The 25,085-nt window shown below is 42.4% G+C and overlaps 8 non-coding genes across 8 annotated transcripts; all 8 read left to right on the top strand.

Annotated features, from left to right (window-relative positions):
- Window positions 1–4,740: 4,740 nt before the first annotated feature.
- Window positions 4,741–4,881, top strand: LOC141283559 (U4 spliceosomal RNA). The gene has a single exon (XR_012338170.1). It is a non-coding gene; the product is annotated as a U4 spliceosomal RNA (small nuclear RNA).
- A 6,433-nt stretch (window positions 4,882–11,314) lies between these two features.
- On the top strand, window positions 11,315–11,455 carry LOC141283558 (U4 spliceosomal RNA). Its single transcript, XR_012338169.1, has one exon. It is a non-coding gene; the product is annotated as a U4 spliceosomal RNA (small nuclear RNA).
- A 1,787-nt stretch (window positions 11,456–13,242) lies between these two features.
- On the top strand, window positions 13,243–13,316 carry trnan-guu (transfer RNA asparagine (anticodon GUU)). Its single transcript has one exon. It is a non-coding gene; the product is annotated as a tRNA-Asn (tRNA).
- Window positions 13,317–14,861: 1,545 nt separating this feature from the next.
- Window positions 14,862–15,002, top strand: LOC141283555 (U4 spliceosomal RNA). Its single transcript, XR_012338168.1, has one exon. It is a non-coding gene; the product is annotated as a U4 spliceosomal RNA (small nuclear RNA).
- Window positions 15,003–21,435: 6,433 nt separating this feature from the next.
- On the top strand, window positions 21,436–21,576 carry LOC141283547 (U4 spliceosomal RNA). The gene has a single exon (XR_012338167.1). It is a non-coding gene; the product is annotated as a U4 spliceosomal RNA (small nuclear RNA).
- Window positions 21,577–23,202: 1,626 nt separating this feature from the next.
- On the top strand, window positions 23,203–23,418 carry LOC141348545 (small nucleolar RNA U3). Its single transcript, XR_012357510.1, has one exon. It is a non-coding gene; the product is annotated as a small nucleolar RNA U3 (small nucleolar RNA).
- Window positions 23,419–24,729: 1,311 nt separating this feature from the next.
- Window positions 24,730–24,802, top strand: trnak-cuu (transfer RNA lysine (anticodon CUU)). The gene has a single exon. It is a non-coding gene; the product is annotated as a tRNA-Lys (tRNA).
- A 191-nt stretch (window positions 24,803–24,993) lies between these two features.
- On the top strand, window positions 24,994–25,067 carry trnan-guu (transfer RNA asparagine (anticodon GUU)). The gene has a single exon. It is a non-coding gene; the product is annotated as a tRNA-Asn (tRNA).
- Window positions 25,068–25,085: the final 18 nt, after the last annotated feature.

Here is a 25,085-nt window from a genome sequence, read left to right as displayed (position 1 = left end):
ATGTTTAGTTGCAGACATTGTCATTTCTAATTAACATTTAATGTGATTTTGCTGTGTGAATGTAGTAATCAAGTTTTGTGTTTGCAGATGGATTACTATTTATATAAACACAGATGCAAGTGCTACAAATAATAATTTAAATGAAAATGCAATGTTATATAGACATCCCTTACAAAAATTAACCATGCTTTAAGTAAAGTGTACTTACTATGTTCTTTGTTTTTTTTGTTTTTTTTTCTCAGATTGATTATCATATGTATAACCACAGCTTTTAACTAACAATGTACTTTATTTTACATTGTCATTAATACATGCTATATGTAGTTACTATAGTAATAACAGTAAATTATGCATAATTGGATGCAACTAACTGTAAACCAAACAAAACAATAATCTTATCTCTCTCGTAACTGCATGTAGTAATTTCATATTCAAATCTTTATATGTATGACTGTAGTGTAACACCTTTAAATGTTTAACCTTGTTTTGCTTTGTTAGCAATAAAATAATGTTTAATTGTTGTAATGGGTGCCATTATTTAGTCAGCTTGAATATATATCATTGTATCATTATAAAAAAATTAAAAACATTTGTGTAGTTGTCCAATACCTGCAAAATGCACATTACTAACTACTATTTCCCTATTATATTTAGATGAGCACTAAGCCAAAGAGCCACAAGGTCATGGGTGATGGCGAGTGGATGGCCCGGTTGAGGACTTTTGCCAGCTCTGGGGTTTGTCCGTCTGGAGGCAACAGACCAGCACCACGGCAGCGGAAGTGGCACAAGCTCTATCAGAAGGTAAAGTTACCTGTATCTCATTGTAGAATATGAATGTGTACATTATTTGTCAAACATTTTTACACGTGACTGTGTTTAATGTTTTTGAAAGAAGTATCTTTTGCTCATTCAGCCTGCATTTATTTGATCAAAAATACAGAAAAAACAGCAATATAATTTGTACTGCATATTTGTATTTATTTTGTTATTTTTTAATGAAAACTGTGATACGTTTTGCAGAATTCATTGATGAATAAAAAGTTAAAAGAACAGCATTAATTTCTCTTTTGAACAGTCCTGTATATCGTTAAAGAAGATTTTCTATTTGATTTCTAATGCTGTTCTTTATTGAACTTTTTATTCTTCAATGAATCCTAAAAAAAGTATCACAGATTACATAAAAAATACATTAAACAGCACAACTGTGACCAACATTAGCTAATTAGCTAATTAGAATGATTTCTAAAATGATAGCTAAATATTCAGCGTTGATGACAGAAATAATTTAAATTTAAAGTTTATGGAACTATAAATTTAAACTGTAATGACATTTTACAATATTACTGATGTTTTCTTTATTTTTATCAAATAAATGCAGGATCGATGAGCATAAGGCACTTCTTTCAAAAAACATTAAAAATAGTAATGTGTCCAAACATTTGACTGATCCTGTATTTGTGTTTCCTTTTATTATTATTTATATATTTGTTTTTTTCATAGGAGAGCTGCTTGGTGTTGACTACCTCCTGAGTCAGACTGGACAGCCCCTGGTAGTGGACCCTGACTCAGAAGAGACAGAGAACATGCTGGAGGATGTGGATGAAGGCGAGGATGAAGAAGACGAGGGCTTTGAGGAGGACCAAACACTTGACATTACTGAGTCGAGTCTTACTGATGACCCAAGCTTCTCTCTGTCCTCCACCCAGCCTGTGCCTTCCTTTACTATGCCTCCTTCACGCCAGGTGCCTCAGCATCTCCTGACAAGTCTGTGGTATGTAAATATATTGTTGTATGCATGTATGTAATTGTGTTTCATGTAATATTGTTAAATTTCTAGGAAAATTCAAACTTCACTGTACTCATAATGCTGTTCATTTCTGTTTTTTTTTCTCTCAGGCTTTGGATAGTGCTGGTGTGCTGGACAAAAGTGGACAGCCTTGTGGAGTATCTTGTGGAGCTCAGGAATCAGCCATCTTTGGCTCTCACCAACCAGCAGGTCAGTTTCTCTACTTTTTCTTCTTGACCTGTCCCATGTTAACACTACCACTTGTTTTGTTTTCTCATTTGCCATGTATTATATGCTCTCTCTGCTTAGGTGGGCAATATAGTTGGCAGAACCTGCTGGATTACGATAAGAAGAGAGTGGTGTTTGCTGTCAGACACCAGAGCAGGCTGGACACAGGGTCACTCCAGGAGTGGAGAGCGTGAAGAGGCAGACATTCACCACCACTGCCCCACTTGCCCAGTGGCCAGATTGTTGTCGCCTGATAGAGACCATTTCAAGCTCTGTGCCATCCATAAGAGTCCAAAAAAGAAAGGGGATAAAGTTTTATTTATCGGTATTGTTTTCTGCTTTCTGTTCTTTTGCACTTTCAAAACATGCACAGGAGTCATTAATATTTTAAAGTTTTATTCATTTGTATTGTTTTGTGCTTTCTGTTCATTTCACTTGCAGTTAATGCACAAGACAGAGCCATGGACATTGGACGGTTTTGTTTATATGTATAGTGATTGATGTGACTGATTGAAAAATAAAAGTTTGGTCATGATCAAATAACTCTTTTTGTTTGTCATTGTTACAGTATCATTAAACAGTTATACGCCCTTTTAAAAATGTTGATAAATTTGGGGATGATTTAATACATAAATGTACAATTTTTTGTACTATAAGTTTTAGAACATAACTACAGCCGAAATATATTTAAAGTGCAAAAACTTTGAATAAAATATCAATAATCAGTAATATAAATCTAAAAAAAATATTAATTTGTCATTTCAAAAATGATTTCATTCATTTGGACATCATTTATGTGATAATTACTGATAAATAAAACATTCAGTAAACACTTCAATCTATGGAAACACTGTAATATGAACTGGAAAGCTTGTGATCATCCTTAGTCCCATATAAATGTACAGGAAAATAGAGAAAACATTTTTTTTTCAGATAATTTATTGTAAATATACACTCCATAAACATTGCTTTGAAGTTCAAAGAGATAAAATTCCCTTTCATTTCTTTTCTCCTCATTTTTTCCTTTTTTCTCTCTTTTTTCTTTCTTTTTCTCTTTTCCCCCCTTCTTCCCCCTCCTTCCTTTTCTTCCCCCCCCTTAACAGACTATTGTTCCCCAGCTTTGGCGCAATCGGTTAGCGCGTTCGGCTGTTAACCGAAAGGTTGGTGGTTCGAGCCCACCCAGGGACGTGTGAAATGCCGGAGTTTTGCACGCGCGTCAGGTGTCCACTAACGCCTATGCCATTCTTAGGGTTGCGAGGCACAGCTTTCTCAGGGCGTTTATCTTGTGCACCTTCAATAAGCTGGCTTGTTTTAAAAGAACTCAGCGGCGGGCATTTGGTGAACATTTTCACCAGCTCGAGTAGTTTGCTGTGGCATGTGGATGCCTTCTTTACTGATGATCTGTCTCTGGGGCTCATCTAGTTGACATAGTATCCGCTGACATTCGGCTGAAGGTGCTGATCCACCATCTGCTCTTGGTACGGACTGGAACCGGGGGACTGTAGTGACCATCAGATCGGAATACAGAATGGATCTGGTGGCTACGGTGACCTCAGAATAAGAAGAAACAGACTAATATTAATGTAGATGCAAAAGTTCCATGTTGCCACAAAGTCAATACCCAATACCCCACCGGGATGACTTGAAATACAGTCAGCATCGGCAATTTTTGCCAGTCTCTCTGGAGGCTTGTTGAGAAAGATAGTCTTGCTTCGTTTTGTTTCCTTTTATTGGCGTGGCTGGTTGTTGGTCCTCGTCAAAGAGGTGTCCACCGATCATAGCGTGCCGGAGCCAGAAGACTCGTTGTTTTGTCAATATGTTCTCAAGACTTTGCGGCAGGTATCAATAAACTACAGCACAATCACAGCTCGCCGCTACCCATCGTAAACAGGTTGGGCCTGTCTGTTCCGGTGGGCTCTCAGTGGTGCTAAAGCATCAAATGAAGAGGATGGGATTCGAACCCACACAAACCAAGGCGTGCCGAGCACAACGGGCTAGCCTTGCATCGCCTTAACCACTCGACCACCTTTCGTTTTGCGCGGTCCTTTTGTTTAACACTCCCGATTCAGACCAACAGCTCATCAGTAGAGCGCTCAGTGAACTGAACTGAGTGTGTCAGATAGGGAAGACACACAAAAATTGCAGAGTGGGGTCCCCAGGACCGCTGCTAAATGTACCGAACGACGAGGATGGGATTCGAACCCTCGCGTGCAGAGCACAATGGATTAGCAGTCCATCGCCTTAACCACTCGGCCACCTCGTCGTATTACGTGGCGTCTTTTATTTAGCACTCGCGATTGAGATCATCAGCTCATTAGTAGAGAACTCAAAGAACTGAACTGAGTGTGTTAGATAAGGAGGACACACAAAAAGTTCAGCATGGGGTCCCCAGGACCTAGATTATGGTCCAGTGCTAAAGGAACCGAACGACAAGGATGGGATTAGCAGTCCATCGCCTTAACCACTCGGCCTCCCCGCCCCCTTGCTGACTGAGAGAGGCCATGCTGCGGACCTTTTCAGCTGCTGCTGCTGTACTTTCAGCAGTCTGTTTTGAGCACAGAGGGAATAGTGAATGAGCCGTCTTTTACACACCTCTAATCTGTTCCGTAGAAACACGGTGCAGCAACCCGTGCCAGGAGACTGTTTGTGCGGCAGTTTAAAGCTTGCTACCACCTTGTCGGTTCACATCCACGTAGGTGCCTGCAAAGGTCACGACCGTCGCCGGCATTCTTTCGCAGAGGCAATATTGTAGCCTATGAGGTTTATCCGAGGCGCGATCATTGCTGGTTGAAAACTTTACCCAATACCCCGCCAGGATGACTTGAAATACAGTCAGCTTTGGCAATTTTTGCTAGCCTCTCTGGAGGCTTAGAGTATTGTTGAGAAAAAATAGCCTTGTTTCGTTTAGGTTTTGTTTCTCGTCGGAAAGGTGTCTGCTGATGATTGAGCGCCAGAGCCAGAAGGCTTGTTGTTTTGTAAATATGTCCTCAAGACGGGTATCATTAAACTGCAGCGCAATTACAGCTCACCGTTACCCATCGTAAACAGGTTGGGCCTGTCTGGTCCGGTGGGCTCTCAGTGGCGCTAAAGCTTCCAGTGCATGTCGAGCACAATGTATTAGCCTTCCACCGCCTTACCCGCTGGACCACCTCGTCATCTTGCGTGGTTTCTTTGTTTAACACTCCTGAACCATGTGCATGTGGATGCCTTCTTCGTCTTTTGTTTCAGCCGCCGAGGGCCTGTTTTCCACTGAGGCCCTGCGTCAAACTCCCTATGAGACACAATCGAACGTTAGTAGTAACCTCCGATTACGGCCGAATGTGGATTCTGCTCGGACGACGGGGCACCGGTACATCCTTTGTAGCTTTGGCTTGTTAGCCAAACGCTACAGCAGTTTGCCATTTCCCATGAAATCATCCTTGATTTCCTTAAGAAAGGTGCCCCAAATTGGTGGAAAATCACATCTCAACCATACGCTGTCCAAAGCATTGACCCGCCTTCACGCGGCAAAACAGAACGTGTTGTTGGCCCGCACTGCTGGGTCAAACTGCGCTTCCCAAAAACAGATTGGGTCAAAACCGACAGAAGAAAACTCTAAGCCTGCTCTAAGCCCTACCCACGGGGAGGGCTCGACAGTCTCGCACAACGCGAGAGCCTCCGTTTCGCCTGTGTAATTTGGGGGCCGATGAAAACTGGGTCCGACCCGGTGAAGAAGCCAACGACCAGCCCGGCTAGCTCAGTCGGTAGAACATGAGACTCTTAAACTCAGAGTCGTGGGTTCGAGCCCCACGTTGGGCGGCTCTGTTGACTCTCTTTCTTCCCAAAAGGGTGGCGGGCTCCAGCGTGCCCATTCGCCGCGCAGGCTGAGTGGATTTTGCGAGCTCCGGAAACATCTTTCAAAACAGATGTCGCTGTTAGTGCGAGCAATATTAATCCCTATCGCTAACCCTAACCCTTGCTTTTACACCGGTGATCCGGCGGCAGCAAGCAACAGCTGCTGTCTCTGTGGCGCTACCTGGAGCAGGATCGTCTGTTTCCGCGGCCGTCTCCTCGTCCAATCGCCGATCTCGCCGTCCATTGTGAGAATGGATGAGAGCCAATTGCGTCGCTCGCCGTCCATTGTGAGAATGGATGAGAGCCAATCGCGTCGCTCGCCGTCCATTGTGAGAATGGACGAGGCGCCAATCGCATCACTCAAGCTCCATTGTTGAGAGCCACTCACCGTGCTTAGTTTCATTCTAAGTCAGGTTCAAAAATCAGACGAACAGAATATAGGATAACTTTTCAAAGTAAGTAATACATGTTTTCTACTTTCTTCCTCTCTGTTTACAATGTTCTCAATTGGTAACTCGTTACGTTTTCGTCCGTCGTTCATCCGTGTTTGGCGTTCACAAACTTTTGACTCGCGAATTGCCCATAATGAAACAGTTTAAATGAAATCTAACTTTCTAAAATCTATTTACACGTTCTTAAGTTCGATTTAAATGGGGGAAAAAAACGCGTTTCAGCTGTAAGTGCAGTCATCCCTTATGACAATTTACCTTGTTTTTACTATAGTGAAAGCGTAGGAACCATGTTGTGTTTTTGGCTGATCGATTACAACTGTATGAACACAGTCTTACTATAAATGAAAATCTGAATGAACAGCAACAACAAAAAACGTTGTGTTTTTCGTCATTTACCATGGTTTTACTATAGTGAAAGTGTAGTAATCATGTTTTCTTTTCATGACTTGCCTAAAATCTCACATATTAAACATAATTGTGCCTGTAATCGTACTTATTAAACTCAGTTTACTCGTTCTTTAAGTGTAAACACAGTCTTAATATAAATAATCAAGTAATTTACCATGCTTTTACTATAGTGAAAGTGTAGTAATCATGTTTTGTTTCCATGATTAACCTATAATCTCACATATATAAAACACCATTTGCCTGTAGTTTTGCATAGTAAACACATCTATTCTATTTAAAGTTTGATTTGGATTTAAAAAATATGTGTAGTTGTAGACATTATCATTTCTAATTAACATTTAATGTGATTAACTAACAATGCACTTTATTTCACATTGTGATTAATACATGCTATATGTATTTACTATAGTAATAACAGTAAATTATGCATAATTGCCACAAGGTCATGGGTGATGGCGAGTGGATGGCCAGGTTGAGGACTTTTGCCAGCTCTGGGGTTTGTCCGTCTGGAGGCAACAGACCAGCACCACGGCAGCAGAAGTTGTACAACCTCTGCCAGAAGGTAAAGTTACCTGTATCTCATTGTAGAATATGAATGTGTACATTATTTGTCAAACATTTTTACACGTGACTGTGTTTAATGTTTTTGAAAGAAGTGTCTTTTGCTCATTCAGCCTGCATTTATTTGATCCAAAATACAGAAAAAACAGCAATATAATTTGTACTGCATATTTGTATTTATTTTTTAATGAAAACTGTGATACGTTTTGCAGAATTCATTGATGAATAAAAAGTTAAAAACAACAGAATTAATTTCTTTAAAAAAATTTTTTTGAACAGTACTGTGTATCGTTACAGAAGATTTCATATTTGATTTCTAATGCTGTTCTTAATATAACTTTTTACTGATTTCTAAAATGATTGCTAAATTTATTCAGCGTTGATGACAAAAAAAATTTAAAGTACATGTAACTGTAAATTTAAACTGTATTAACATTTTATAATATTATTAATGTTTTTTATATTTTTTATTTAATAAATGCAGGACTGATGAGCATAAGACACTTCTTTCAAAAACATTAAAAATAGTAATGTGTCCAAACTTTTGACTGATCCTGTATTTGTGTGTTTTCTTTTATTATTATTTTTTTCATAGGAGAGCTGCTTGGTGTTGACTACCTCCTGCGTCAGACTGGACAGCCCCTGGTAGTGGACCCTGACTCAGAAGAGACAGAGAACATGCTGGAGGATGTGGATGAAGGTGAGGATGAAGAAGACGAGGGCTTCAGGGTGGACCAAACACTTGACATTACTGAGTCGAGTCTTACTGATGACCCAAGCTTCTCTCTGTCCTCCACTCAGCCTGATGCCTCCTTCACGCCAGGTGTCTCAGCATCCCCTGACGAGTCTGTGGTATGTAAATGTCTCGTTTAATGTATGTATGTAATTATGTTTTATGTAATACTGTAAAATTTCTAGGGAAAACATAATAATTTGTGCTGACCTGTTGCTTTTTGTCTGAAGTTGACAAAAAAAAAACATCTAGAAAAATATATATATTTATTTGTTTTGGGTTTTTTGTCCCACTTCACTGTACTCATAATGTTGTTGATTTCATTTTTTTCTTTTTGTTGTATTTTTCTCACAGGCTTTGGCTAGTGCTGGTGTGCTGGACAAAGTGGACGGCCTTGCGGAGTATCTTGTGGAGCTCAGGAATCAGCCATCTCTGGCTCTCACCAACCATCAGGTCAGTTTCTCTTCTTGACCTGTCATATGTTAACACTACCACTTGTTTTGTTTTCTCATTTGCCATGTATTATATGCTCTCTCTGCTTAGGTGAGCAATATAGTTGGCAGAACCTGCTGGATTTCGGGAGTGGAGAGCGTGAAGAGGCATACATCCACCACCACTGCCCCACGTGCCCAGTGGCCAGATTGTTGTCTCCTGATAGAGACCATTTCAAGCTCTGTGCCATCCATAAGAGTCCAAAAAAGAAAGGGGATAAAGTTTTATTTATGTGCATTGTTTTCTGCTTTCTGTTCTTTTGAACTTGCAATGAATGCACTAGTGCCATGGACATTAAGACAGTTTTATTTAATAGTATAGTTTGGTTTTCTGTTCTTTAGTACTTGCAAAACATGCACAGGACAGGAATCATTAATATTTTAAAGTTTTATTCGTTTGTATTGTTTTGTGCTTTCTGTTCTTTTCACTTGCAGTTAATGCACAAGAGCCATGGACATTGGACGGTTTTGTTTATATGTATAGTTCTGTTTTCTGTTCTTTTGCACTTGCAAATTATTATTAAGAGGTAATATTCTGTTTTCTGCACATGCAACATAACTACAAGAATAAAAAAAAAAAAAAAAAAAAGAATAATGAATAATTGGCTTTGACTGATTGAAAAATAAAAGTTTGGTCATGATCAAATAACTCTTTTTGTTTGTCATTGTTACAGTATCATTAAACAGTTATACGCCCTTTTAAAAATGTTGATAAATTTGGGGATGATTTAATACATAAATGTACAATTTTTTGTACTATAAGTTTTAGAACATAACTACAGCAGAAATATATTTAAAGTGCAAAAACTTTGAATAAAATATCAATAATCAGTAATATAAATCTAATAAAATATTAATTTGTCATTTCAAAAATGATTTCATTCATTTGGACATTATTTATGTGATAATTACTGATAAATAAAACATTCAGTAAACACTTCAATCTTTGGCAACACTGTAATATGAACTGGGAAGCTTGTGATCATCCTTACCCCCATATAAATGTACAGGAAAATAGAGAAAACATTTTTTTTTTTCAGATAATTTATTGTAAATATACACTACAAAAACATTGCTTTAAAGGACAAAGAGATAAAATTCCCTTTCACTTCTTTTCTCCTCATTTTTTCCTTTTCTTTCTTTTTCTCTTTTCCCCCTCTTCTCCCCCCTCCTTCCTTTTCTTCCCCCCCCTTAACAGACTATTGTTCCCCAGCTTTGGCGCAATCGGTTAGCGCGATCGGCTGTTAACCGAAAGGTTGGTGGTTCGAGCCCACCCAGGGACGTGTGAAATGCTGGAGTTTTGCACGCGCGTCAGGTGTCCACTAACGCCTATGCCATTCTTAGGGTTGCGAGGCACAGCTTTCTCAGGGCGTTTATCTTGTGCACCTTCAATAAGCTGGCTTGTTTTAAAAGAACTCAGCGTCGGGCATTTGGTGAACATTTTCACCAGCTCGAGTAGTTTGCTGTGGCATGTGGATGCCTTCTTTACTGATGATCTGTCTCTGGGGCTCATCTAGTTGACATAGTATCCGCTGACATTCGGCTGAAGGTGCTGATCCACCATCTGCTCTTGGTACGGACTGGAACCGGGGGACTGTAGTGACCATCAGATCGGAATACAGAATGGATCTGGTGGCTACGGTGACCTCAGAATAAGAAGAAACAGACTAATATTAATGTAGATGCAAAAGTTCCATGTTGCCACAAAGTCAATACCCAATACCCCACCGGGATGACTTGAAATACAGTCAGCATCGGCAATTTTTGCCAGTCTCTCTGGAGGCTTGTTGAGAAAGATAGTCTTGCTTCGTTTTGTTTCCTTTTATTGGCGTGGCTGGTTGTTGGTCCTCGTCAAAGAGGTGTCCACCGATCATAGCGTGCCGGAGCCAGAAGACTCGTTGTTTTGTCAATATGTTCTCAAGACTTTGCGGCAGGTATCAATAAACTACAGCACAATCACAGCTCGCCGCTACCCATCGTAAACAGGTTGGGCCTGTCTGTTCCGGTGGGCTCTCAGTGGTGCTAAAGCATCAAATGAAGAGGATGGGATTCAAACCCACACAAACCAAGGCGTGCCGAGCACAACGGGCTAGCCTTGCATCGCCTTAACCACTCGACCACCTTTCGTTTTGCGCGGTCCTTTTGTTTAACACTCCCGATTCAGACCACCAGCTCATCAGTAGAGCGCTCAGTGAACTGAACTGAGTGTGTCAGATAGGGAAGACACACAAAAATTGCAGAGTGGGGTCCCCAGGACCACTGCTAAATGTACCGAACGACGAGGATGGGATTCGAACCCACACGTGCAGAGCACAATGGATTAGCAGTCCATCGCCTTAACCACTCGGCCACCTCGTCGTATTACGTGCCGTCTTTTATTTAGCACTCCCGATTCAGATCATCAGCTCATTAGTAGAGAACTCAAAGAACTGAACTGAGTGTGTTAGATAAGGAGGACACACAAAAAGTTCAGCATGGGGTCCCCAGGACGTAGATTAATGTCCAGTGCTAAAGGAACCGAACGACAAGGATGGGATTAGCAGTCCATCGCCTTAACCACTCGGCCTCCCCGCCCCCTTGCTGACTGAGAGAGGCCATGCTGCGGACCTTTTCAGCTGCTGCTGCTGTGCTTTCAGCAGGCTGTTTTGAGCACAGAGGGAATAGTGAATGAGCCGTCTTTTACACACCTCTAATCTGTTCCGTAGAAACACGGTGCAGCAACCCGTGCCAGGAGACTGTTTGTGCGGCAGTTTAAAGCGTGCTACCACCTTGTCGGTTCACATCCACGTAGGTGCCTGCAAAGGTCACGACCGTCGCCGGCATTCTTTCGCAGAGGCAATATTGTAGCCTATGAGGTTTATCCGAGGCGCGATCATTGCTGGTTGAAAACTTTACCCAATACCCCGCCAGGATGACTTGAAATACAGTCAGCTTTGGCAATTTTTGCTAGCCTCTCTGGAGGCTTAGAGTAGTGATGTGACGTTTGACACCGAAGCTTCGAAGCTTGTATCAAAAAAACGAAACATCTCACAGTGAAGCACTGTACCGGAGCTTGATTCGTTTTGTCCATAACCACGTGACCTGTGACGTCCGAAGCTTCGTTTTCGCACACAACCACGTGACTGCTTCATATTCTGATTCAAATAACGCGAACCCCTTGTGCAAGTATCAAGTGTCATTCACTTTTTGTTAAGAATAAATCATAATACGAATAAATATGTACATGTGTAGTTTTGTGCATATTCATTTTGTAGTTATCCTTGCTTCACAAGCACTTCTAATTAACACTAATATTAGTCAAAATTATTCTTAATTTACTTTGAACATATATGCCTACATGAACCATGCTTATACTTGTATAATTTTATTAAAACGTTTATTTACAGATCAATTCGAGTAAGATTACTGTTTTTATGACATAGCACAAATAGATGTGTTTAATGAAACTGTCCAAAATCGCTTTAAGATCTGGGACGCGAAAGCAACTTTTCCCACCTTTGTCCACAAGATGTCATTAGTGTGCACCATGTTGAAAAGCTTCGAGTAACGAACCTTTTTACGATACAGTTGAGGGGAAAGCCTCGGTGCTTCGAAAAGCTTCATTTTCCCATCACTAGCTTAGAGTATTGTTGAGAAAAAATAGCCTTGTTTCGTTTAGGTTTTGTTTCTCGTCGAAAAGGTGTCTGCTGATGATTGAGCGCCAGAGCCAGAAGGCTTGTTGTTTTGTAAATATGTCCTCAAGACGGGTATCATTAAACTGCAGCGCAATTACAGCTCACCGTTACCCATCGTAAACAGGTTGGGCCTGTCTGGTCCGGTGGGCTCTCAGTGGCGCTAAAGCTTCCAGTGCATGTCGAGCACAATGTATTAGCCTTCCACCGCCTTACCCGCTGGACCACCTCGTCATCTTGCGTGGTTTCTTTGTTTAACACTCCTGAACCATGTGCATGTGGATGCCTTCTTCGTTTTTTGTTTCAGCCGCCGAGGGCCTGTTTTCCACTGAGGCCCTGCGTCAAACTCCCTATGAGACACAATCGAACGTTAGTAGTAACCTCCGATTACGGCCGAATGTGGATTCTGCTCGGACGACGGGGCACCGGTACATCCTTTGTAGCTTTGGCTTGTTAGCCAAACGCTACAGCAGTTTGCCATTTCCCATGAAATCATCCTTGATTTCCTTAAGAAAGGTGCCCCAAATTGGTGGAAAATCACATCTCAACCATACGCTGTCCAAAGCATTGACCCGCCTTCACGCGGCAAAACAGAACGTGTTGTTGGCCCGCACTGCTGGGTCAAACTGCGCTTCCCAAAAACAGATTGGGTCAAAACCGACAGAAGAAAACTCTAAGCCTGCTCTAAGCCCTACCCACGGGGAGGGCTCGACAGTCTCGCACAACGCGAGAGCCTCCGTTTCGCCTGTGTAATTTGGGGGCCGATGAAAACTGGGTCCGACCCGGTGAAGAAGCCCACGACCAGCCCGGCTAGCTCAGTCGGTAGAGCATGAGACTCTTAATCTCAGGGTCGTGGGTTTGAGCCCCACGTTGGGCGGCTCTGTTGACTCTCTTTCTTCCCAAAAGGGTGGCGGGCTCCAGTGTGCCCATTCGCCGCGCAGGCTGAGTGGATTTTGCGAGCTCCGGAAACATCTTTCAAAACAGATGTCGCTGTTAGTGCGAGCAATATTAATCCCTATCGCTAACCCTAACCCTTGCTTTTACACCGGTGATCCGGCGGCAGCAAGCAACAGCGGCTGTCTCTGTGGCGCAATCGGTTAGCGCGTTCGGCTGTTAACCGAAAGGTTGGTGGTTCGAGCCCACCCAGGGACGTGTGAAATGCCGGAGTTTTGCACGCGCGTCAGGTGTCCACTAACGCCTATGCCATTCTTAGGGTTGCGAGGCACAGCTTTCTCAGGGCGTTTATCTTGTGCACCTTCAATAAGCTGGCTTGTTTTAAAAGAACTCAGCGGCGGGCATTTGGTGAACATTTTCACCAGCTCGAGTAGTTTGCTGTGGCATGTGGATGCCTTCTTTACTGATGATCTGTCTCTGGGGCTCATCTAGTTGACATAGTATCCGCTGACATTCGGCTGAAGGTGCTGATCCACCATCTGCTCTTGGTACGGACTGGAACCGGGGGACTGTAGTGACCATCAGATCGGAATACAGAATGGATCTGGTGGCTACGGTGACCTCAGAATAAGAAGAAACAGACTAATATTAATGTAGATGCAAAAGTTCCATGTTGCCACAAAGTCAATACCCAATACCCCACCGGGATGACTTGAAATACAGTCAGCATCGGCAATTTTTGCCAGTCTCTCTGGAGGCTTGTTGAGAAAGATAGTCTTGCTTCGTTTTGTTTCCTTTTATTGGCGTGGCTGGTTGTTGGTCCTCGTCAAAGAGGTGTCCACCGATCATAGCGTGCCGGAGCCAGAAGACTCGTTGTTTTGTCAATATGTTCTCAAGACTTTGCGGCAGGTATCAATAAACTACAGCACAATCACAGCTCGCCGCTACCCATCGTAAACAGGTTGGGCCTGTCTGTTCCGGTGGGCTCTCAGTGGTGCTAAAGCATCAAATGAAGAGGATGGGATTCGAACCCACACAAACCAAGGCGTGCCGAGCACAACGGGCTAGCCTTGCATCGCCTTAACCACTCGACCACCTTTCGTTTTGCGCGGTCCTTTTGTTTAACACTCCCGATTCAGACCACCAGCTCATCAGTAGAGCGCTCAGTGAACTGAACTGAGTGTGTCAGATAGGGAAGACACACAAAAATTGCAGAGTGGGGTCCCCAGGACCGAGGATCACTGCTAAATGTACCGAACGACGAGGATGGGATTCGAACCCTCGCGTGCAGAGCACAATGGATTAGCAGTCCATCGCCTTAACCACTCGGCCACCTCGTCGTATTACGTGGCGTCTTTTATTTAGCACTCGCGATTGAGATCATCAGCTCATTAGTAGAGAACTCAAAGAACTGAACTGAGTGTGTTAGATAAGGAGGACACACAAAAAGTTCAGCATGGGGTCCCCAGGACCTAGATTATGGTCCAGTGCTAAAGGAACCGAACGACAAGGATGGGATTAGCAGTCCATCGCCTTAACCACTCGGCCTCCCCGCCCCCTTGCTGACTGAGAGAGGCCATGCTGCGGACCTTTTCAGCTGCTGCTGCTGTGCTTTCAGCAGGCTGTTTTGAGCACAGAGGGAATAGTGAATGAGCCGTCTTTTACACACCTCTAATCTGTTCCGTAGAAACACGGTGCAGCAACCCGTGCCAGGAGACTGTTTGTGCGGCAGTTTAAAGCTTGCTACCACCTTGTCGGTTCACATCCACGTAGGTGCCTGCAAAGGTCACGACCGTTGCCGGCATTCTTTCGCAGAGGCAATATTGTAGCCTATGAGGTTTATCCGAGGCGCGATCATTGCTGGTTGAAAACTTTACCCAATACCCCGCCAGGATGACTTGAAATACAGTCAGCTTTGGCAATTTTTGCTAGCCTCTCTGGAGGCTTAGAGTATTGTTGAGAAAAAATAGCCTTGTTTCGTTTAGGTTTTGTTTCTCGTCGGAAAGGTGTCTGCTGATGATTGAGCGCCAGAGCCAGAAGGCTTGTTGTTTTGTAAATATGTCCTCAAGACGGGTATCATTAAACTGCAGCGCAATTACAGCTCACCGTTACCCATCGTAAACAGGTTGGGCCTGTCTGGTCCGGTGGGCTCTCAGTGGCGCTAAAGCTTCCAGTGCATGTCGAGCACAATGTATTAGCCTTCCACCGCCTTACCCGCTGGACCACCTCGTCATCTTGCGTGGTTTCTTTGTTTAACACTCCTGAACCATGTGCATGTGGATGCCTTCTTCGTCTTTTGTTTCAGCCGCCGAGGGCCTGTTTTCCACTGAGGCCCTGCGTCAAACTCCCTATGAGACACAATCGAACGTTAGTAGTAACCTCCGATTACGGCCGAATGTGGATTCTGCTCGGACGACGGGGCACCGGTACATCCTTTGTAGCTTTGGCTTGTTAGCCAAACGCTACAGCAGTTTGCCATTTCCCATGAAATCATCCTTGATTTCCTTAAGAAAGGTGCCCCAAATTGGTGGAAAATCACATCTCAACCATACGCTGTCCAAAGCATTGACCCGCCTTCACGCGGCAAAACAGAACGTGTTGTTGGCCCGCACTGCTGGGTCAAACTGCGCTTCCCAAAAACAGATTGGGTCAAAACCGACAGAAGAAAACTCTAAGCCTGCTCTAAGCCCTACCCACGGGGAGGGCTCGACAGTCTCGCACAACGCGAGAGCCTCCGTTTCGCCTGTGTAATTTGGGGGCCGATGAAAACTGGGTCCGACCCGGTGAAGAAGCCAACGACCAGCCCGGCTAGCTCAGTCGGTAGAACATGAGACTCTTAAACTCAGAGTCGTGGGTTCGAGCCCCACGTTGGGCGGCTCTGTTGACTCTCTTTCTTCCCAAAAGGGTGGCGGGCTCCAGCGTGCCCATTCGCCGCGCAGGCTGAGTGGATTTTGCGAGCTCCGGAAACATCTTTCAAAACAGATGTCGCTGTTAGTGCGAGCAATATTAATCCCTATCGCTAACCCTAACCCTTGCTTTTACACCGGTGATCCGGCGGCAGCAAGCAACAGCTGCTGTCTCTGTGGCGCTACCTGGAGCAGGATCGTCTGTTTCCGCGGCCGTCTCCTCGTCCAATCGCCGATCTCGCCGTCCATTGTGAGAATGGATGAGAGCCAATTGCGTCGCTCGCCGTCCATTGTGAGAATGGATGAGAGCCAATCGCGTCGCTCGCCGTCCATTGTGAGAATGGACGAGGCGCCAATCGCATCACTCAAGCTCCATTGTTGAGAGCCACTCACCGTGCTTAGTTTCATTCTAAGTCAGGTTCAAAAATCAGACGAACAGAATATAGGATAACTTTTCAAAGTAAGTAATACATGTTTTCTACTTTCTTCCTCTCTGTTTACAATGTTCTCAATTGGTAACTCGTTACGTTTTCGTCCGTCGTTCATCCGTGTTTGGCGTTCACAAACTTTTGACTCGCGAATTGCCCATAATGAAACAGTTTAAATGAAATCTAACTTTCTAAAATCTATTTACACGTTCTTAAGTTCGATTTAAATGGGGGAAAAAAACGCGTTTCAGCTGTAAGTGCAGTCATCCCTTATGACAATTTACCTTGTTTTTACTATAGTGAAAGCGTAGGAACCATGTTGTGTTTTTGGCTGATCGATTACAACTGTATGAACACAGTCTTACTATAAATGAAAATCTGAATGAACAGCAACAACAAAAAACGTTGTGTTTTTCGTCATTTACCATGGTTTTACTATAGTGAAAGTGTAGTAATCATGTTTTCTTTTCATGACTTGCCTAAAATCTCACATATTAAACATAATTGTGCCTGTAATCGTACTTATTAAACTCAGTTTACTCGTTCTTTAAGTGTAAACACAGTCTTAATATAAATAATCAAGTAATTTACCATGCTTTTACTATAGTGAAAGTGTAGTAATCATGTTTTGTTTCCATGATTAACCTATAATCTCACATATATAAAACACCATTTGCCTGTAGTTTTGCATAGTAAACACATCTATTCTATTTAAAGTTTGATTTGGATTTAAAAAATATGTGTAGTTGTAGACATTATCATTTCTAATTAACATTTAATGTGATTAACTAACAATGCACTTTATTTCACATTGTGATTAATACATGCTATATGTATTTACTATAGTAATAACAGTAAATTATGCATAATTGCCACAAGGTCATGGGTGATGGCGAGTGGATGGCCAGGTTGAGGACTTTTGCCAGCTCTGGGGTTTGTCCGTCTGGAGGCAACAGACCAGCACCACGGCAGCAGAAGTTGTACAACCTCTGCCAGAAGGTAAAGTTACCTGTATCTCATTGTAGAATATGAATGTGTACATTATTTGTCAAACATTTTTACACGTGACTGTGTTTAATGTTTTTGAAAGAAGTGTCTTTTGCTCATTCAGCCTGCATTTATTTGATCCAAAATACAGAAAAAACAGCAATATAATTTGTACTGCATATTTGTATTTATTTTTTAATGAAAACTGTGATACGTTTTGCAGAATTCATTGATGAATAAAAAGTTAAAAACAACAGAATTAATTTCTTTAAAAAAATTTTTTTGAACAGTACTGTGTATCGTTACAGAAGATTTCATATTTGATTTCTAATGCTGTTCTTAATATAACTTTTTACTGATTTCTAAAATGATTGCTAAATTTATTCAGCGTTGATGACAAAAAAAATTTAAAGTACATGTAACTGTAAATTTAAACTGTATTAACATTTTATAATATTATTAATGTTTTTTATATTTTTTATTTAATAAATGCAGGACTGATGAGCATAAGACACTTCTTTCAAAAACATTAAAAATAGTAATGTGTCCAAACTTTTGACTGATCCTGTATTTGTGTGTTTTCTTTTATTATTATTTTTTTCATAGGAGAGCTGCTTGGTGTTGACTACCTCCTGCGTCAGACTGGACAGCCCCTGGTAGTGGACCCTGACTCAGAAGAGACAGAGAACATGCTGGAGGATGTGGATGAAGGTGAGGATGAAGAAGACGAGGGCTTCAGGGTGGACCAAACACTTGACATTACTGAGTCGAGTCTTACTGATGACCCAAGCTTCTCTCTGTCCTCCACTCAGCCTGATGCCTCCTTCACGCCAGGTGTCTCAGCATCCCCTGACGAGTCTGTGGTATGTAAATGTCTCGTTTAATGTATGTATGTAATTATGTTTTATGTAATACTGTAAAATTTCTAGGGAAAACATAATAATTTGTGCTGACCTGTTGCTTTTTGTCTGAAGTTGACAAAAAAAAAACATCTAGAAAAATATATATATTTATTTGTTTTGGGTTTTTTGTCCCACTTCACTGTACTCATAATGTTGTTGATTTCATTTTTTTCTTTTTGTTGTATTTTTCTCACAGGCTTTGGCTAGTGCTGGTGTGCTGGACAAAGTGGACGGCCTTGCGGAGTATCTTGTGGAGCTCAGGAATCAGCCATCTCTGGCTCTCACCAACCATCAGGTCAGTTTCTCTTCTTGACCTGTCATATGTTAACACTACCACTTGTTTTGTTTTCTCATTTGCCATGTATTATATGCTCTCTCTGCTTAGGTGAGCAATATAGTTGGCAGAACCTGCTGGATTTCGGGAGTGGAGAGCGTGAAGAGGCATACATCCACCACCACTGCCCCACGTGCCCAGTGGCCAGATTGTTGTCTCCTGATAGAGACCATTTCAAGCTCTGTGCCATCCATAAGAGTCCAAAAAAGAAAGGGGATAAAGTTTTATTTATGTGCATTGTTTTCTGCTTTCTGTTCTTTTGAACTTGCAATGAATGCACTAGTGCCATGGACATTAAGACAGTTTTATTTAATAGTATAGTTTGGTTTTCTGTTCTTTAGTACTTGCAAAACATGCACAGGACAGGAATCATTAATATTTTAAAGTTTTATTCGTTTGTATTGTTTTGTGCTTTCTGTTCTTTTCACTTGCAGTTAATGCACAAGAGCCATGGACATTGGACGGTTTTGTTTATATGTATAGTTCTGTTTTCTGTTCTTTTGCACTTGCAAATTATTATTAAGAGGTAATATTCTGTTTTCTGCACATGCAACATAACTACAAGAATAAAAAAAAAAAAAAAAAAAAGAATAATGAATAATTGGCTTTGACTGATTGAAAAATAAAAGTTTGGTCATGATCAAATAACTCTTTTTGTTTGTCATTGTTACAGTATCATTAAACAGTTATACGCCCTTTTAAAAATGTTGATAAATTTGGGGATGATTTAATACATAAATGTACAATTTTTTGTACTATAAGTTTTAGAACATAACTACAGCAGAAATATATTTAAAGTGCAAAAACTTTGAATAAAATATCAATAATCAGTAATATAAATCTAATAAAATATTAATTTGTCATTTCAAAAATGATTTCATTCATTTGGACATTATTTATGTGATAATTACTGATAAATAAAACATTCAGTAAACACTTCAATCTTTGGCAACACTGTAATATGAACTGGGAAGCTTGTGATCATCCTTACCCCCATATAAATGTACAGGAAAATAGAGAAAACATTTTTTTTTTTCAGATAATTTATTGTAAATATACACTACAAAAACATTGCTTTAAAGGACAAAGAGATAAAATTCCCTTTCACTTCTTTTCTCCTCATTTTTTCCTTTTCTTTCTTTTTCTCTTTTCCCCCTCTTCTCCCCCCTCCTTCCTTTTCTTCCCCCCCCTTAACAGACTATTGTTCCCCAGCTTTGGCGCAATCGGTTAGCGCGATCGGCTGTTAACCGAAAGGTTGGTGGTTCGAGCCCACCCAGGGACGTGTGAAATGCTGGAGTTTTGCACGCGCGTCAGGTGTCCACTAACGCCTATGCCATTCTTAGGGTTGCGAGGCACAGCTTTCTCAGGGCGTTTATCTTGTGCACCTTCAATAAGCTGGCTTGTTTTAAAAGAACTCAGCGTCGGGCATTTGGTGAACATTTTCACCAGCTCGAGTAGTTTGCTGTGGCATGTGGATGCCTTCTTTACTGATGATCTGTCTCTGGGGCTCATCTAGTTGACATAGTATCCGCTGACATTCGGCTGAAGGTGCTGATCCACCATCTGCTCTTGGTACGGACTGGAACCGGGGGACTGTAGTGACCATCAGATCGGAATACAGAATGGATCTGGTGGCTACGGTGACCTCAGAATAAGAAGAAACAGACTAATATTAATGTAGATGCAAAAGTTCCATGTTGCCACAAAGTCAATACCCAATACCCCACCGGGATGACTTGAAATACAGTCAGCATCGGCAATTTTTGCCAGTCTCTCTGGAGGCTTGTTGAGAAAGATAGTCTTGCTTCGTTTTGTTTCCTTTTATTGGCGTGGCTGGTTGTTGGTCCTCGTCAAAGAGGTGTCCACCGATCATAGCGTGCCGGAGCCAGAAGACTTGTTGTTTTGTCAATATGTTCTCAAGACTTTGCGGCAGGTATCAATAAACTACAGCACAATCACAGCTCACCGCTACCCATCGTAAACAGGTTGGGCCTGTCTGTTCCGGTGGGCTCTCAGTGGTGCTAAAGCATCAAATGAAGAGGATGGGATTCAAACCCACACAAACCAAGGCGTGCCGAGCACAACGGGCTAGCCTTGCATCGCCTTAACCACTCGACCACCTTTCGTTTTGCGCGGTCCTTTTGTTTAACACTCCCGATTCAGACCACCAGCTCATCAGTAGAGCGCTCAGTGAACTGAACTGAGTGTGTCAGATAGGGAAGACACACAAAAATTGCAGAGTGGGGTCCCCAGGACCACTGCTAAATGTACCGAACGACGAGGATGGGATTCGAACCCACACGTGCAGAGCACAATGGATTAGCAGTCCATCGCCTTAACCACTCGGCCACCTCGTCGTATTACGTGCCGTCTTTTATTTAGCACTCCCGATTCAGATCATCAGCTCATTAGTAGAGAACTCAAAGAACTGAACTGAGTGTGTTAGATAAGGAGGACACACAAAAAGTTCAGCATGGGGTCCCCAGGACGTAGATTAATGTCCAGTGCTAAAGGAACCGAACGACAAGGATGGGATTAGCAGTCCATCGCCTTAACCACTCGGCCTCCCCGCCCCCTTGCTGACTGAGAGAGGCCATGCTGCGGACCTTTTCAGCTGCTGCTGCTGTGCTTTCAGCAGGCTGTTTTGAGCACAGAGGGAATAGTGAATGAGCCGTCTTTTACACACCTCTAATCTGTTCCGTAGAAACACGGTGCAGCAACCCGTGCCAGGAGACTGTTTGTGCGGCAGTTTAAAGCGTGCTACCACCTTGTCGGTTCACATCCACGTAGGTGCCTGCAAAGGTCACGACCGTCGCCGGCATTCTTTCGCAGAGGCAATATTGTAGCCTATGAGGTTTATCCGAGGCGCGATCATTGCTGGTTGAAAACTTTACCCAATACCCCGCCAGGATGACTTGAAATACAGTCAGCTTTGGCAATTTTTGCTAGCCTCTCTGGAGGCTTAGAGTAGTGATGTGACGTTTGACACCGAAGCTTCGAAGCTTGTATCAAAAAAACGAAACATCTCACAGTGAAGCACTGTACCGGAGCTTGATTCGTTTTGTCCATAACCACGTGACCTGTGACGTCCGAAGCTTCGTTTTCGCACACAACCACGTGACTGCTTCATATTCTGATTCAAATAACGCGAACCCCTTGTGCAAGTATCAAGTGTCATTCACTTTTTGTTAAGAATAAATCATAATACGAATAAATATGTACATGTGTAGTTTTGTGCATATTCATTTTGTAGTTATCCTTGCTTCACAAGCACTTCTAATTAACACTAATATTAGTCAAAATTATTCTTAATTTACTTTGAACATATATGCCTACATGAACCATGCTTATACTTGTATAATTTTATTAAAACGTTTATTTACAGATCAATTCGAGTAAGATTACTGTTTTTATGACATAGCACAAATAGATGTGTTTAATGAAACTGTCCAAAATCGCTTTAAGATCTGGGACGCGAAAGCAACTTTTCCCACCTTTGTCCACAAGATGTCATTAGTGTGCACCATGTTGAAAAGCTTCGAGTAACGAACCTTTTTACGATACAGTTGAGGGGAAAGCCTCGGTGCTTCGAAAAGCTTCATTTTCCCATCACTAGCTTAGAGTATTGTTGAGAAAAAATAGCCTTGTTTCGTTTAGGTTTTGTTTCTCGTCGAAAAGGTGTCTGCTGATGATTGAGCGCCAGAGCCAGAAGGCTTGTTGTTTTGTAAATATGTCCTCAAGACGGGTATCATTAAACTGCAGCGCAATTACAGCTCACCGTTACCCATCGTAAACAGGTTGGGCCTGTCTGGTCCGGTGGGCTCTCAGTGGCGCTAAAGCTTCCAGTGCATGTCGAGCACAATGTATTAGCCTTCCACCGCCTTACCCGCTGGACCACCTCGTCATCTTGCGTGGTTTCTTTGTTTAACACTCCTGAACCATGTGCATGTGGATGCCTTCTTCGTCTTTTGTTTCAGCCGCCGAGGGCCTGTTTTCCACTGAGGCCCTGCGTCAAACTCCCTATGAGACACAATCGAACGTTAGTAGTAACCTCCGATTACGGCCGAATGTGGATTCTGCTCGGACGACGGGGCACCGGTACATCCTTTGTAGCTTTAGCTTATTAGCCAAACGCTACACCAGTTTGCCATTTCCCTTGAAATCATCCTTGATTTCCATAAGAAAGGTGCCCCAAATTGGTGGAAAATCACAACTCAACCATACGCTGTCCAAAGCATTGAACCGCCTTCACGCGGCAAAACAGAACATGTTGTTGGCCCGCACTGCTGGGTCAAACTGCGCTTCCCAAAAACAGATTGGGTCAAAACTGACAGAAGAAATCTCTAAGCCTGCTTTAAGCCCTACCCACGGGACGGGTTGACAGTCTCGCACAACGCGAGAGCCTCAGTTTCGCCTGTGTAATTTGGGGGCCGATGAAAACTGCATCCGACTAAAATTACAAAAAAATTTTTAGGACTCTAATGATGTTTCAGATGTAACTTTTCTCATCTCTGTTGTTAGGTTGTCACCATCTCTGAGACTCAAAGTGTCAGAAGTCGCCTAAGCTGGTTTTGCAAAATGGAGGTCAAGATTATACTTTCAGGGATTATTTCTATAGTTTTTAACTAGGAAATGTGTTTCAAAAGTGTAGTGTCTCCCAAACTACGATGATGAGCTTTGATACTCTTTACTGAGCGTGAATCGGGTGTGGAGTAGTTGTTTATTTCATATGTTCCACACCATTGATGAACGTTCTGTGTGGCGTTTATGCAGCATAGAAGAAGAGAGTATGATCAGAGTGGTCTTTGAAAATTGTAAATATCAGATTAAAAATCTTGTGAGTAGTTGCGATCGATTGAACATCGGATATGATTCTGTTTGTAATTAATTGTTTAGCTCATAATTGGTGTATATCTGATGAAACTACTTTTTTTTTTTTTTTTTTTTTTTTTTTTACATTTTTGGTGGTGGGTGTCACCATCCTTGAGATTCAGAATGTCAGGATAAGATGTCAGCTGGTTCTATCAACTTAAAGTTGCCATAAAATGCATTGAGAGAATATTTTAATTTGTTCTTTGATGTCTACATAGAAGGTATATGGCATAGGAAAGGGCAAACAATCTCCAGAAACGGTTTTACAGGACCATTTACAACCCTAGGATTTGTCCCTAGAATGAAATGCTCTGTTATTGCCTTTTTTGGAAGCTTCATGAATATTAATGAGCTCTGCTCCAATTGGCTGTTTCACAGAGCTGCTCATCTCTATAGCTGGCACATTGATAAAAAATATATATTTAATTTGGAGCTCTAGCCGCTTTTAATATGTGGTTTGTTGAATCTGCCGTTTTGAATCGCAGACATTTTAGTCTCATTACTGTGATCCATGTGCTCTGTGTAAAGTTATAATGCAGAGGGAGCTCTTCTTACCACACAAGTTCAGCTGCTTCTCGGTGATACTCTGGATCTGTAAATCATTCGCCATCATCAGCGCAGTTATTTCTCCATCATTCACCATCATCAGCACAGTCATCTCTCTGTTTATGTGGTAAGTGATATCTTTTGTACTGCAATGTAACAGGCTAGTGCTAGCATTAAGCTAACCGTGTCCCTTCAGTGGCTTGCCTTGTTTTACTGATGTACTGACGTTACCGATGATTGGGCGATGCAAATGTTGGAGGCGTAACTATTAACGATCCCGGGACTGTTGCGTAACAGTCGGTGTTATGTTGGAATTGACATATAAATCTAGTGTTCTCAAAAGACCACCGAAAAATAGAAGATTTATCCTTATCCTTATATAGATTTATCCTTGATTTCCATAAGAAAGGTGCCCCAAATTGGTGGAAAATCACATCTCAACCATACGCTGTCCAAAGCATTGAACCGCCTTCACGCGGCAAGACAGAACATGTTGTTGGCCTGCACTGCTGGGTCAAACTGCGCTTCCCAAAAACACATTGGGTCAAAACTGACAGAAGAAAACTCTAAGCCTGCTCTAAGCCCTACCCACGGGACGGCTCGACAGTCTCGCACAACGCGAGAGCCTCCGTTTCGCCTGTGTCATTTGGGAGCCGATGAAAACTGCCTCCGACCCGGTGAAGGAAGCCACAACCAGCCCGGCTAGCTCAGTCGGTAGAGCATGAGACTCTTAATCTCAGGGTCGTGGGTTCGAGCCCCACGTTGGGCGCCTCTGTTGGCTCTCTTTCTTCCCAACAGGGTGGCGGGCTCCAGCGTGCCCATTCGCCGCACAGGCTAAGTGGATTTTGCGAGCTCCGGAAACATCTTTCAAAACAGCCTGTTAGTACGTGCGATTCTTATCCCTAACCCTAACCCTTGCTTTTACAACCGTGATCCGGCGGCAGCAGACACACAACGGCTGTCTCTGTGGCGCAATCGGTTAGCGCGTTCGGCTGTTAACCGAAAGGTTGGTGGTTCGAGCCCACCCAGGGACGTGTGAAATGCCGGTGTTT

This window comes from Garra rufa, chromosome 1, assembly GCF_049309525.1.
Source record: "Garra rufa chromosome 1, GarRuf1.0, whole genome shotgun sequence".
NCBI classification, from domain to species: Eukaryota; Metazoa; Chordata; class Actinopteri; order Cypriniformes; family Cyprinidae; genus Garra; species Garra rufa.
The sequence above is the reverse complement of the archived record's forward strand: the minus strand, read 5'-3'. Positions and strand labels throughout refer to the sequence as shown.